General features: G+C 39.8%; 1 protein-coding gene across 1 annotated transcript in view; it reads left to right on the plus strand.

The window, feature by feature from the left end:
* The window catches only part of igsf11 (immunoglobulin superfamily member 11), a 194,164-nt gene that overhangs the window by 77,489 nt on the left and 101,008 nt on the right, over window positions 1-15,667 (plus strand). The gene's annotated exons all lie outside the window — the stretch shown is intronic.

Consider the following 15,667-nt stretch of genomic DNA (forward strand, 5'->3'; position numbering starts at 1 on the left):
GGCAAGGAAAATTTTTAAACTCCTTTATTAAAAGTTTCAAAATGGAGCTGATCTCCCTGAGGCAGCTGAGAGAATCCCCCCCCACCGTCTGTACAGGGAGTGCACATTGCTTCCTGGTGGACATCACGCTGGGTGGGCCTTAATTGGCCTGCCCACGTGGGGGCGTCAATTGGGAGCCTGCCTGGTCGCTCCCACTCTCTCTCTCTCTCTCTCTCTCTTCCCCCCCCACCCCCCCAACAGGAAAGTTTTTCCTATGGTGTAGATGGGTTCTTTGTATGGGGTGCAGGTTTACCTTGTTCACTATTTTTCAGCAGCTTGGTCATCAATTTGATTTCATTCATTTGGATGTGGTGTTTTTTTGGCCAGTAAACTTCATTTCTCGTTGAGCGTTGTAATGTTTTCACCATTGTTTCGCTAGTATCTCTTCGCAGCCCCCACAAATCTATCTAGTATTTTTAAATGTTAGAGTGAGTCACTGATTCTCAGTCTGAGATGGAATAAAGTGTGTTGTATATGCTTTGCCAATGCTGGAGTGCTATTCAGGAAACCCTGTGTGTTTGCTGATGGATTCTCATGAATCTTTTAGGCTTAGAGTTTGTGAGCTGATGGTGGTAAAATCCAAGATGTTTATCAAACTGTCAGAATGCTGAATTCTAGATTGGGGATGTGTTGTCTGACTTCAATATGCTGGATTTCTGTGTACTGCAAAAAACTTGTTTAGTTGAGCAATCATGACTAAAATTGCTGCATTTTTCTGTCAATTTTTTTCTTATTGACTTGTGGAATGTGGGCTTCGCCGGCTAGGCCAGAATTTATTGGCCCTCCCTAATTGTCTTTGAGAAGGTGGTGGTGAGCTGCCTTCTTGAACTGCTGCAGTTCATGTGGTGTAGATACACCTACAGTGCTGTTAGGGAGGGAGCTCCAGCATTTTGACTCAGTGACAGTGAAGGAACAGTGATATATTTCCAAGTTAGAATGGTGTGTGATTTGGGAAGGGAATTTCCAAGTGGCGGTGTTCCCCTGTGTCTACTGCCCTTGTCCTTCTAGATGGTAGCGATCATGTGTTTGGAAGGTACTGTCTATTTCAACTGCTAAAAGTCAGGAGAAATCATTAATCACTATTAAGAGAGAGAGAGAGAGAGTCCCATGTTGGCTCCACAATCAACACCTTTTCTTGATTCCTTGGCCATTTGGGTAGGTTTGACAGGGCATGTGGGATTTTTATGCAGACCTACCTGATGATCTGGTGCAGAGCAAGTGTTCATCCTGATTTTTCCCAAGTCACAGCCTAAAACTACTTTTAGAATCCAAAACTGGTTGTTGGGAATCCTGTCTGAAGTTTTGCCGTATGCTGAGTGTATGTGAGGTATTCCATTGTTCTGTGAGCCGTAAAAGTGCAGGTGGAATCCGTGCACAACCCATATAATTTTCAGCACCTTATGTTGAATTTGGTTGTAATGTGCTCTGCAAGATTGAGTGACCAGTGATGTAGGATGTTGTGGGATACTGGGGAGCAAGATAGGAGCTTGAAATAAAAATAAAAATTGCTGGAAATTTTCAGCAGATCAGGCAACATCTATGGAGAGAAACAGAGTTAATATTTCAGGTTGAGATGACTTTCCATCAGATTTCCAGCAGCCACAATGTTTTACTTCTGTAATATAGGAGCTTGTTGAATGTTGGGCCAGTTATGTACAACCCTATGGGATATGGGTTTATTTTGGATGGTGAATTGTGGAAGAATTTCTTCAGTTTGCTATTAAAAGTATGGCTACGATATTCTGCAAACTGCCCATAGATGCCTATGAGCCTGTTGACTTAAAAGGCAATGACTGTTTCCACTTTCATTGCAATGATTTAGCAGGTCACTGAATGGTGAAACTGTCATTCATGTGTTGGGGATAAAGAATATTAACAGGATGTGCAGATTATTTGTGCAGTCTTTTATTTCTGCCTATAATGTGGACAGTGCTTCCTGGTGCTGTCATTGTAGGATGATTAAATCTCAGCAGACTCTGTCTCCTGTTTAATTTCAGTAAGAGGTAAAGCTGTTTGCACTCATGCTTGTTATTATTGCTGACTTACATTGAGCCAGACTATTACACAACAATATCCAAGTGATATAATCATCAGCCGGAAATGGTTGCATGTAAAATACAGTTTCCTCTTCATATTTCAATGAGTGAGAACTGAACTCCAATAAAGCTACAAATAAGTATCCTGAGTTGCAATGTCAGCAGCACATTGAGGCTGCCCTGTATGGCAGGTCTCTGTCTGCACTGTGGGCAAAAATAATCATTTTATTAGGGTTGTATGTATGGTTAATTCTGCAGCTCTGTTTACTAAGGTATCCAGAAATAATGTGATCAGATTACCAGGGCATAGCTGTAGCTTTTATGATTCACTTCATGAAGATGAGTACAGATGAAGTAGATCATTTGGCCCTTCAAACATGAAATATGCCCAGATCCAATTATTTAATGTCCTATTTGTGACTCCATAAATGTGCAGTGTACTAAATTTTATATATTTAAAGAAAACAAAAACCAAAAGAGTAACATAGCAGCGAAACCGTTCCCTAATCAGACCTTTCTGGAAGATTTCTCTAATGCCTAGAAAACAAAAAATATGGAAACAATTAAATTATTAGGTTATTTTTAAAGTTTATGAAGAAACCTACACGTGGTTGAAATCAGTGTACCTCAATTTATCAATCAATATTACTTTCATGTTTAGGTGGAGATCTGAAATACTAACTCTGTTTCTCTCATACAAGTGCTGCCTGACCTGAGTATTTCCAACATTTTCTCTTTCTAGTTCAGATTTCCTGCATCTGCTTTTGTTTTCTTTTTGTTTTAATGTTACTTCCACAATGGATTCCATGCACTGAGCTTTGCTGCTAATTTGTTACTTTTCACCCAAACTGTTAGTCAAGTGTTGAAGCAATATCAGTTCCCATTCCTTGTCATTCTTATGTTCTCTCTTGTAATAGCTGCCTTCTATTTTTCCCCCATCTTTTCCCATCATTAATGGTGTGGTGTAATTATGGGGAAAGACTTTTGCTGTAATATCACACGTAAATCTGTTCAGGGATGGCGGCCATAAGAGTTCTGACAGATACAGCATACCAAAATGATTTACTGAAGGTTTCTTGTGGTGATTCACCTCTAATAGGGCATCAGAATAAGATATGCAAAAGACAGATTATTGCACCACTTTTAGGGGCTGAGTATTTTAGAAATTTCCAGCTGAATCCCATATGACCAGTGCCAACTTCTGGGTAAACTAGAGGATTACAACAAAGCTCTTTCACATCTCTTGATCATTTTTAATGAACCTTTCAGTTGCGGGGGCATGGGTAATGTAGGCCCCGTGCCTAACAAGAGTCAGTTGGGCAAATAATAGGTATTATAAGTATGGTTGCTAAAATAATCTTGGGTAAGGACTTTTTAAAAGACTCATAAGTTAACAATAGGTAATATAATCTAATATTATGCATTCCTCATGTAGTAGTATTTTAGCAATTTTAACCTGGTCAATGAAGAAAGCACCCTTTTCACTTTGCCTCTTTTGTCTCTGTGGGAAAGATCCTATGATGTGATTCTAGATCATTTAACTACATAATTGAACTAGTGGCTCTGGATTGTTGGAGGTGTGAGGTCCCCGGGGTGAACAGTGATGCTGAACCCAAGAGAACATCTGACAAAAAGTTATGGAGGGTAAACTGCCATCATTGGAATATTATGGTTTACTGAAGTATCCTGGAATTCTGCTTAATCACCTAAGCCAATGAGTTTTTTCTGAATTAACTGTATTTGTTTTGTGTTTTTTTGCTTCTTCCAGGAGATGGTGTGTTCTGGCTGTCATTGCCACATGTGATGCAACTGTGGCAGACTTGATTGACCTGATGCCCTTTCTTTGCTCTTGCTGTATGTTCATGTGAAGTATTGAAATCCAGCTTAGACTGATGGGGCTGGTTTCCATTTTCTAATGATTGCAGAGTGTAATCTTGATCCAGTTCCTAATGGATATGAGCTCAGTGCAAAACTACACATAGATGTCACTGAGTTTGGCAGTCTCAGGATTAGTGTGGAAAATGGAAAGTTTATATGCTAAGATTATTTGGAGAGTCTCGGTCTATGTTTGAAAAAACAAAGGAAATGAAAAGCTACCCATAGGATTTGGCACAAATTAGTGCTAAACTGGCACTCTGACTTAAAGTCAATTAGTTTCTCTTTTAAAACATATTTTCCTGGATTTAACCTCAAGCTTTGTTTTTAACCCCAGTACTGACTGGTTATGATTCTGCAGAATCTCTTGGTTTCCAGTTTCAGTTGTTATTTACTACTTTTAAGAGGTAATTTTGTCTATTACATTCCAAAATAATTACTGGAAAACTGAGTTTAGATTCTGTGCCTGTTCAGTGCATAATTCTGAACAGATGGCAAATGTTGATTACATGAAATCCAAAGTGGTGTAAAGAGAATTATATTGTCATAATGTCCAGAAGGTGTCATGAAAATCTAAAGATAGAATTGTGTTGGGAGAGGAATGGTGTTTGGTTCAATGCATTGCGGTACCACAGATTAAAGTGGCGTGGGTTTGATTTACCCCACTCTGGATAAAGTGATATGGCAGTCTGAAGTCAGTCAAGCAGGACATCGCACAGAATGAAAGAAATCATTTAATTATATTGGTTTAAAACACAGTATGAAATTAGGACAGTATTTTGTATTCTTGGTAAATTTAGACGACATGTCCATGTAGCGGCAATGATGTTGGATTGCTGCTGCACTTGTAAATTCCACCGACACAATTCTCCTGTGTGTCTTTACCGTGTGTTATGTTGGTTGTGACTGACTATGGAACGATTGTAGAGACATCAATATGTCTGAAAAACAATTGGTTTATTGGATGAACATAACACAGATGAGCATAATTTTGGATTAACATAATGTACAAGACTACTGATGTTACTCTGTCTAAGCCATGAGCTTCTTCCTTCTCAACTCATTCATGTGTGTCTCTCTTACCACCTCATCTGGATGGTGCTCTTCTTCAGTCCCACACTTTAACCCTTTCAGCCCTGAACATTTTAATACTACATCTCTGCTAAAGTCTTTATCCAAATATATTTTACATTGATATTTACACATTACCCCATTTCCCCCCCGCTCCCCCCACCACCACACAGTCTCTGATTTCATTGGCTTAATTAGTCTGGAGATTTCACATCTCTGTTCTTATCAAATTTGGAATATCGGTAGCCTCCCTTTGGTTTGAATTGGTTGGTCTTTGGTAAGAGCTGCAGTATCTGGTGCATTGTTAGTTTGATACTCAACATCTCATTCTTCCAAATGTATAATGGAAGTTTCTCTTTGAGGAATGAGTTAAGATTTCCCTTGTTCCTTCGTATCATGCCTCCTGAGGTAAGTAAGATTGTTGTTGATCGTAATTTCTTTGGACAATGACACCTTCTCTACCTTGGTCTCTTATCCAAACCTGGCCTCCCTTGTTCAACCTGGGCAGGTTTCTGGCACGGCACCTCCTATTGTAATTGGAAACTTACTTCTGCAGGATTGGTCTTGGTCCAGAACTTTGATAGTCCTGGACTGCTAGCCCTGGAAATAATATCTTGGGTAGGGTAGGAAGCTGCATTCAAAGCTTTCTGCCCTTCAGCAGTTCAGACAATGCCACTCCACACTGTGGTGGAGTAGACAAGCACCATCATTCTTCTTCAGAAGTGTTTTAATAGTGTGAATGCCCCTTTCTGCCTTGCCATTGGATTGGGGTTACCTCAGGGAACCGGTGAGGTGTAGGAATCCGTTGTTCTCAGCAAAATGGGTGAAGTAGCCATTGGTAAATAGTGGGCCGTTGTTGGACACTGCCTGGTCCGGAATGCAATGTGTTGCAAAGACTTCTTTCAAAGATCTAATGACTTGGTGGTTGTAATGTGTAAACATCACAACCTGGAGAAGTCATTGACAATGATGAGGAAGGATTTCTCATTGTACAAAAATAGATCCATTCCCACGGTCTGGTAGGGAATTGAAAATGGGTAAGAGGCTCCCTTTGGACTGGCCTGTGCACGACACACACCTGGCACTGTACACACCTGGCACTGTGAAACTGTCTTCTATAAAACTCAATATTCCTGGCCACCACACAGCAGACTGGGCTCTTTTCTGCATTTTGTGATGTCCATGGGGCCTCGGTGGATTCTTTCCAGAAATTCTGGTCGAAGTGAATTACTGAACTGGTCAGCCTATACCAGCAGATAACGGTTATGGTAAAACATCTCCTTTGTCCAAAGTATATTTTTATTCTGTCCCACTGGGACACTGCTGTGGCCAACCTTGCATGCAGTATTGACGTGTGGATGCAGTCCTCATCCTGCATCTGCCCTTGGGGTATTTGCTGTAGCTTTTTTGAACTCGCTGGCAATTGTGCTGCCACAAACTGGGAATAGGACTGGACCTCGTTGACTAGATTAGCATCCTGTCTTGCCGGATGGTCAACCCTGACCTTGGATAATGTGTCTGCAGTCATTTGGAGCTTGCCCTGGACATACACTGACTTGTAAATTAAGCGCATTAGTCACAAGCAGAATCTCTGGATTCTTGGGGACGTTTTGGCAAGTTCCTTTTCACCCAGTAATGAGACTAATGGTTTGTGGTCTGCCTCAATGACTACTTTTAGCCTGGTGATATAATCAGAGAATTTTTCAAGCCAACATGACTGTGTGGGAGCCACCTCCTCTTGTAACCACATGCCTCATTTCTGTGTCAGAAAGCACCCGAGATGCGTGATAGTGATCAGAGGAACCATTCAATTGATCTTGAAAACGTACTGCCCATACTGTGGATGAGGCATCAGCTGTGATTGTGGTTGGTAGGGTTGGGTTATAATAAACAAAGATACCTGGTGAAAGCAGCATGTCTTTTTAACCTGTTGAATGCTTGCTCTTGGTGTGCATCCAAACACCATGCTTGGGCCGCCTTCAGCAGGTGTCTCAAGGGCTCCACGACTTGCACTAGGTTCAGTAGGAATCTTGTCAGCTGATTTACCATGCTGAGGAATCGCTGAAGATCTGGAATGGATGACGGGGTCGGAAATTCACTGGCCCTTGTTTTTTGTGGGTCCGCCATTATGCCTTTGCTATTCACAATGTGGCCTAAAAATTGAACAGACACTTTGGAGAATTCAAACTTATCATTAACTGTCAGTCCCTCTTCCTATAAATGGTTCAAAACAGCTATAGGTTGTGCTCTTTGGAAGTTGCTCCATGGACAATGATGTCATCCATTTGGCATATTACGCCTTTACGGCCTTGACAGATGGTAGGCATTGTTCTCCGAAAAGTTTTGGGTGCCGAGGTTATGCCACCCAGCTAAATATTTGAAGCAAAATCTGCTGAATGTTGTGATCAAAGTTGTCAAATTCGATTTTTCATTTAACGCTACCTGCCAAAGACTGCTGTTTCAAAAACATTGTACTCTTGGAGAGTTTGGCCAAGCTGTCATCCATCGAGGACATGGTGGATTTTCCTTGCCAAGGCCTAGTTGAGTTAAATCAGGTTGACACAGATGCGAAGGGACCTGTTTGCTTTAGGAACTGGATCTATTTCGGAACACCATTCTGCCAGCTTAATGACAGGAGAGATGACGCCCATCTTGGTTATCTTGTCAAGTTGCAGTTGGACCTGTTTCATGAGTGGATGTGGCATCTTCTTCAGTGTGAAAAGGCACATTGGTTTAATATCTTTCCCCAGCATTATCTGTATTCAGTCTTGGTCACACCAGCCCAGTCAGTAGTTTTGGAAAATCATCTTTTAAGTTAGACCCGGACCCAGATCTTTGCTGGTTGACCTCGATCTTTTGGTTTAAGTTGATGCAGGCTTTTCGATTCAGCAGAGAAAATTCCTGAATGCGAATAATATATAATGTTTCAGGACCTGTTTGTTCCTGTATTGGAGCTTTGCTTCTAACATGTCTGACTTGTAGTTTGGTCTGGACCATATAACTGGGTTCCAGTTGTTCTCAGCTATTGGTTGACTAGCCATGTTTCTTTGTTGGCCAAGACTGTTAGGCTTGCTCCTGTATCCAATTTGAAATTAGTGATCTGTTATCGACCCAGATATCCTCATTCCAGGATCTGGGGCCTTTGTCACCTACGAAACATTTGTTGTTTCTCTTCCTGTTGAGATTCCTCTATTTCATTAATAGACTTGTGTGCAAAGATTCTCTTGTCCTCCTCTTGGGTATCTAAAGGTTTTAGTCCTGCACATTTTTCCAAAGTGTCCAAATCTTTTGCAATGAAAGCATTCTGCAGACTTTGCAGGACGCCTTTAGCACCTGTGGGGCTTTTTGGTGCCACAGTACTGGCATAGTTCAATGGCATCTTGATGTTGTTCTATAAAAGCTTCTTTTTCCCTGGAGCATCCTTTGACATTATTTTGTTCAATGAGTTTTACCATTATTGGGGGGTTTTCTGAACCACAGTTTGTCGTCTCCTCTGACTTTGACTTTGGCTCTGTTTTGTTTACAGACCTCTAATGACTCACCATCCGCATTGCCTTTTCTAAAGTTAAGTTGTCTTTGGATTGTAATAGGTCAGATAGGGTGTCATCAGTAACACTGACGACGACGCGGCCTTGTATCCACTCAGTTTTAAGATCATCATGTTCAGCCAGTCAATGCAGATTATTGATAAAGGAATCTGCTGGTTCACCTGGTTTCTGAACCCTCTTGTTAAACTGTGCCCTTTCTAATATCTTGTTATTTCATAAATTAAAATAATTATCAAAAACTAATTCTTATTTGTCTGATGTTTCATTAATGCCTTGTCTTGCTATAACATCAGTAATTGCTCCAATAGGGCGCAATAATGTATTGACTTGTTCAACCTCAGACTTATTGTTCAATGTAGTTGCAATTTTGAATCTTAAGATCTCTTCCTCCATAGTACCCAATTCTGTGTTTGATCTGGCCCTTCCATATAACCAAATCAGACTGGCAAAGTGAATTTGGAATCCATAGTTGTTTTAAGCTTTTAGGAGGTCTGCCTGGATTTTTTAAACTTCTGTTGCAGTAATGGAGTTTTCCCACACAGTTTAACCTTTCACTATTACCCTCTGTGGTTGCTGACCCTTTTTGGATAATTGTTCCTAAACTCCCCAGAAGTTATTATTAAGCTCTGTTCACTGCTTTCCTCCCACTGGGGCATCATGACTGAGCAGCTGATTTTTTTTCAATTGCTGCTTCACGATCGCCATGTGTAATGGTGCCGACCTCTGACCCAGACTGCGGGGTGTATTGAAACCAGCATTCACTAAAAATAGATTTTGTCCAGTGCAGCCTGCTTACTGCACTGTTAGTTTGAAGATTTTGCGCCTTTTCAAGGTTTGCTTACCTTTCCTTGATCGTTGCTTGGTTCTTTAACTCTGCTGCTGGCTTGGGATTTTTCCACGTGCTATGGTGTAGCCCTTAATAAGCTGGAACAATTGCAGAGACATGTCTGAACAACAACTGGTTTATTAGATGAACATAACTTTGCACAGATATGCAAGACTATAGATGTTACTCAGTCTAAACCATAAGCTTTCTCCTTTCCAACTTTTATTCAAGTGTGTCTCTCCATCATGTGGGCAGTATTGTTTCTCCAGTCCCACGCATTAACCCTTTCAATCCTTAGTGCCCTAAACTACACTGGGGTCTTCCGAGCCTGGCTTTTACAAATGCGCAGCGCCACATCCCTTGATGAACTCTGCTGGAGTGGAGTAGAGTCAGGGGAAGAAAGGATACATTCACTTTTTACAGCACTAGCTGCCCTATGTTAAGTTTTTAAAGGTCCGGTCTGAATGTTAATGAATGGTTGAGTAGATGGATGGGCCAGTGGGTGAGTGAGTGAATAGGTAGCTGGTGAAGTGGGCAGGTGGATAAGGGAGGGTGGTTAGAAGGTCAGTTGTGTAGTTACCCAGGTACCAGACTAGATTTTGAACCTTCCAGTCTCCGGATTATCGGGAATCGAACATATGAAGATGTGTGTCAAAACTAGTGTACAAGAGAGGCAAAGTATCGATATGAACCTCAGTTAGTGTGAGATGTTTAGGAGCCAATCAGTAATGTACTGGAAGTATGGCTTCATACTATAGTCCTAAAAATCATGCCTTAGCAAACAGCAGTGTTACCACTTAATAGCCAGTCTCCCATTCTGTTTCCTACCTATGATGAACTCATCATATTTGACTATCACTGAAAGCACATTGTCTTTGATTGTAGACAGTAGCACAGAGCACTTAGTATTTCTGCACTGTTTTGGTTTAATTGGCTGATAGTCAGTCTGAATTACACAAACATGGACATTTTTGATTGAGTAGTGAAATAGGAGTAGCTAAGTATAGTGCACATGAACAGTTTCAGTTGGGTTGCTTAGTTGCTGAACTTGATAGTCTCAAACTGCCATGAAGGTCACATAATCCAAATAACAGATAGTGAGAAGCTGTAGCTGTTGTTACGATCCTGTTAGGAACCATTAACATTTAAACACCCTGCAATCAATTGACATAACTACACAAGATTTCACGTTTGAAGCAAAAACAAACTTGATTGTATATGAGAAACATTAAACAAAGCAAGTACTATTAATTTAACACTATTGTTTATAATTACTTATGCAATGATTCTTGCTTTCTTCTACTCTTTCCCACCCCACTCCCCCCAAGAATTTATACATTGAACTTTCAAGATTCTTGAATGTACTCAGTTTTCCTGGGGCCAACCCAAAGTGACATAGCTCCATCACCCCCCTCCAGAAATCATTCTGCTCCTCAGTGTTCCAACTATTCTGAGGTATGAAATTTTTTGGGGATCCTTCCATTTGCTTTTGGATAAGTGATCCTCCAAAACCTTACTTAGGAGCTGAAACATCAGTAACGCCCCTGGCTCCTAATGGCCCTCCATGCTCCCACAGCTTCTGTATAGTTGCTGGTCCCATAGATGATTCCCAGCTCCTGGTGGATGCTTTATTTCTGCCTGTTCCAAGTTAACTACAAACTGCCTTCTGCCACAAGGCTCTGTGAGGGCTAGTGTAGATTTCTTCCTCTTGTTTCAAGAAAGATAAATCTCCCAGCTTCTTTACCCCTCATGAATTCCAAACAAACCTTGAGCCTTACCTACATTCTGCACAGTGAACGATAAAGTTGGTATTTTCTCTGCTTAAGCTGCAGGCCTGACTAAGATTTACTTCCTTTGGCTCTCCCAACTAAGTGAGCTGTAGATTACACTTAGACCAAAACTGCAGCTTCTAAGGAAACCTCTAACCCCCACAGCCCATCTCTAAGACAACGTGGCATAGTTTGGGGATGTTCTCAAACAGAAATGTGAATTAACTATTTTACTTTCAATGTAACTCTTTAATTCTGTAATCCATATGAATAATTTATATTTCTAATAGTTTATTACGACCCCTCTCTCCCAGAATAGCTAGCCCTGTTAAGGAACTGTCTTGTTTACAACTGGCTTTCAATGTCATTTCACCTGGGAACTACATAAACCATTTCATTTTTTTTATCGAGACAAAGGTAGATCTTCTGGCTCCATTACAAGCCCAGAGATGTGTGATTCATTGTTTAAGTTTTACACTTCTTCTGACCTTGTAAGATAAAACATAGGTTAGCTTTTAACTGTAATTAACTCCAAGTTTGTTTGAATTGTGTTCACTTGCGATGTCTACCAATTTCTTAACCAGATGCCCCCTTTATCTACGATTAAAACTTTAATTCCTAAAACTAAAAGTTACATTCTTAAACATATGAATTATGAACTAGATTTTCACAACACTGTTAAGACCCCAAGTATTTGCATCCCAAAAGTAGATAAATAAGCAGCCAACCCAAATATCAGTGACAAGTAAGTTAACAGTGATTGCAGTTGGGTAGTGTGGCCAGGGAAGAAGTTGTTGGAATGAAAATATTGGAACTTATTGTTAGCCATGGAGAAAGGAATGGGGAACTATAGGCTCCCCAAGCTCTTGGGCAAGTCAAAAAGGCTTGAACATATTGCTTTTGTTTGTAGAGAACAGGTCCCTGCATATGAATGTATTTCACTTCTAACAAGTGTAAACGACCACGTCATGAGCTTGACTGATTAGCTAAAGTAGCTGCTAATGTAGCTATTAGCACACTCGGGATTGTTCAGGAACTGCTGCCCAATCATAGAATCACATCTAACAGTAGACATTTTGTTTTGGGTTGTGCAAACATGGGCTGACTGAGAACAGTTTGCACTTTGGATTGTTTGTAATCAGCAGATTGTGTGCTGTTTGATAAGATCAGCCAATTGATGGGATGTATGGAAAATATACCTGGCATCACATTGGCACTGTAATTCATATACAACGTTGCTCGATTGTGTGGTAGGCAGAATATCTTTCTGGACTGAAGGCAGCACCTTGTTAGCAAAGGACAAAACATTGTGTAGCCACTGCATAGGAGCAGTGTGAAACTGTTTCTTGTTCAAATTTTTGAGGTGCTTTGCATTTCCAGGGTAATTTGAGGGACACCAGGTACATTTCAGGTCTGAAAGTGATGGCTTTTGGCCTATTTGAGAGTTTCTTTGCTCTGTATTGCACAATTATCTGATTAGGATAGCTATTGTAAAGTACCATAGCCTTGATGAACTTTATTTCTGCATCAAGCTTACAAGGTGAGCAGATGGCTAGTTCACTGTTAATAAGATTGCTGATTAGGCCAATCATCTAGTGAATCCTGAATTGTATATTGGCCGCTAGAGTAGTGCGTTTCTCAACTATCATGTTGAGGAAAAGGAGCATGTTAGACTGCTCCATCTCCATTTCAGCAATGGTTCTGCCATAACTAACTTTGAAAATTTTAGGGAATACTGAATCCCAAACAACCTCAGGGCTTATGAAAATCATGGCCACAGTGCAACTTCTATTTGCCAGAGAGATGAGCTTTTGCTGGCTATAAACTACTTTTGCATGGTGAGTTTTAAAGTGACAGCTAACACTACTTTATTTGACTAAATCATAACTGGTGCTATCACACATTTTGGTGTAAGTGATTGGAAAAAAATATAACTGATACTTAATGGGCCAAATTTTGCTGTACCAGCATTTAATGGCAACTGGTTATAATTGCCATTGTACACTTTTTTTGTGTGTGTGGCAAGTTGCTGAAAGCGCCAGCTGATGATGATGTGTCAAGGTGACCTAAGAACCTGGGACCCGAGTGAATGGATCAAGGAACTGTGCATCTCCTTCACCAATCAGGTTGAAGGATTGTGAGGTAAACAGCATAGGGACTGAGAGGAAGGGTGAATTAGACTGGGTGAATTCAATCCAAATCAGGTACAGAAAAGGAAGGAAAGACGTGGGATGAAAGAATAGATGAAGAGAAAGAGAAAAAAAAACAGAAAAAATAGATTTTAAATGTAAAATTTTATATTCTAAGAATCTGTAGAAATGAGACTCCATTCTTGTATTAGTTCATTTTTAGTGCCATAAATGTTTATTTGACAGCAGTAATTAACACTTTTTGCATTACTTAGAGGGTCCTTAACTTTCAAATTCAATATTGAGTTTAGTGTGTATCTATTGTGCAAATACAACTTCATGTCATTCATTGCATTTCAGTGGTGAGCCAGACATGAGATTCCATTGTGGCAAAGCCATTGGCAGAGCAATACAATTCAGACAGCAGAATTTTGGATATGTATATTTAACTGTGTGTATCTGCCCCTCAGCTGATTGTACTGTTCTATTTGCATACAAATAATGGCAAGTGCCATTAGACTCACCAATTGTTTAAAACTAAAATCTGCCCAATACAAATGAATGATATCTTACTATTAGCTTGGTTTTATTTAACATTACAACAGAATAATATTTTGCTGTGTAAAATTACAATACCAATTTAGCAAAGTTTAGTTCAGTTTATAATCAAGTGGTAAGTGATAAGTTTCCAGTGGTAAGGCTGCCTATTGAATGCTGCAAGCATAAAATGTTCTTCTCTTCTTGCCATAGTTAATCTCAATCAGGGAGCTTTCTATATTGGTTGCTACACTGTACTTTGTCCCTGTGATTTTTATCCTCCATTTATATTTTGATTTAAAACATGTTGACCTTCCTAAAACTTTTTTTTAACATATTAAAACTTTTTTGCTCAACTTTAGATATGGATAAACTATAAATTGCTTAACAGCTACAGTGAATCCCACCTCTAGTGATCTAACTAATCATTTTGATCAATTCAGCTATGTGGAGCACTTTTGAAGTTAAAGTCTCAAACAATAATTGTCAAACTTAATTTTGCATTTTAAAAAAAGTCTGCAATTAATTTCATTTCTCTTTTCTTCCTGTGTATAAATCGCAATGAAGATTACGCAACACTGTTAATGTTCTCTCAAGGCCTCTGGTTACCATGCCGTCAGATATGAAGGTTCCTTTTCTCTTTGCAACTGACAGCTTCTGGTACAAATAATGGGAAGCTGTGTCTGCATTGAGGCATCAATATGCGTTGTTTGGTGATGGGAGCCTTTAATTTGGACATTCTTTACATTGCGTCTTTGTCCTCTGCCTGGTTTTCTCCTTGTTGCTCGCACCTGAATGCTGCTGATCTTCTTGTTTTGGGATTCATAGGCTTTAAAGTCACTCTGTATTTTGGTAAAGGGTTCTTTCCACTGGTATGAGATTGTGATCCTCACCCAGGAATGTGTGAAATCGCAATCTCATGTGCAAGATTCTTAGTCGATACAGTGGAGTTACCTGGTCTGATTAAGAGAATGAGATTAATAGTTGAGAAGAGTGATGTTAAAAGCTCACTTTAAAACAATTTAAACTGCAAAATTAATGCGCTTCCAGAAAAGGGTGGCAGCTTATAATGATGGCCCCAAACCACAATGTACCTAGGCTACTGTTTGACCTCTGGAATCCCCATTTCCGCTGCACGAACCCCACAGTTTGAACTCAGAACTGGTTCAATCTAATTATATGCGAGATCTGTAGCAATTTCTTGAATTCCAGTTGATGTACAGAGCAAAATAATCTCTGCTGTGTGCCTGTTCTAAATTGTGAAATATGCATGTTTAATTGATGTGATTTCTCGTGGATACAAGGATTGCAATCATACTGCTAATGACACTTCCTCAACCTAAATAATAATGTAAAAACAACAAGCTTAATGACAGGAATAATTATCCAGGATTACTAAATATGCTGACATTTCCTGGAAAGCTCAGTTTGATTACAGCTCAGCAGCTTTTAGAAAGCTGGTCTCCTTCAGCCGACTGTTCTGGTAAAGACAAATTAATACCTGTAGTTTCACTCTAGTAAGTTTTCAAGTAATTTACCAGGTAAAGCCTTCCAATGCCTTGAATAATCCACATTTAAAAATGTTAAATATTTTTAATCATCCACCTGCCCATAAGCAACAATGAGGTCTTTCTACCAGTGCTACAGAAACTGTTGGCAGTTTTATTTTGTATTGGAGACTTGCTTTGGTATAATTTGCAATGCAACATTCTCATGTGACTTTATATTAACATGTTTTTCTATTATCAGGAGCAGATCTAATAAAGTATCATTTTTAAGTACTGAACACAATTATTTTCAACTTAACCATACTGGCAGAGTCTGGAAGATTTTGCAG

This window comes from Carcharodon carcharias, chromosome 18 (assembly GCF_017639515.1).
Source record: "Carcharodon carcharias isolate sCarCar2 chromosome 18, sCarCar2.pri, whole genome shotgun sequence".
NCBI lineage: Eukaryota > Metazoa > Chordata > Chondrichthyes > Lamniformes > Lamnidae > Carcharodon > Carcharodon carcharias.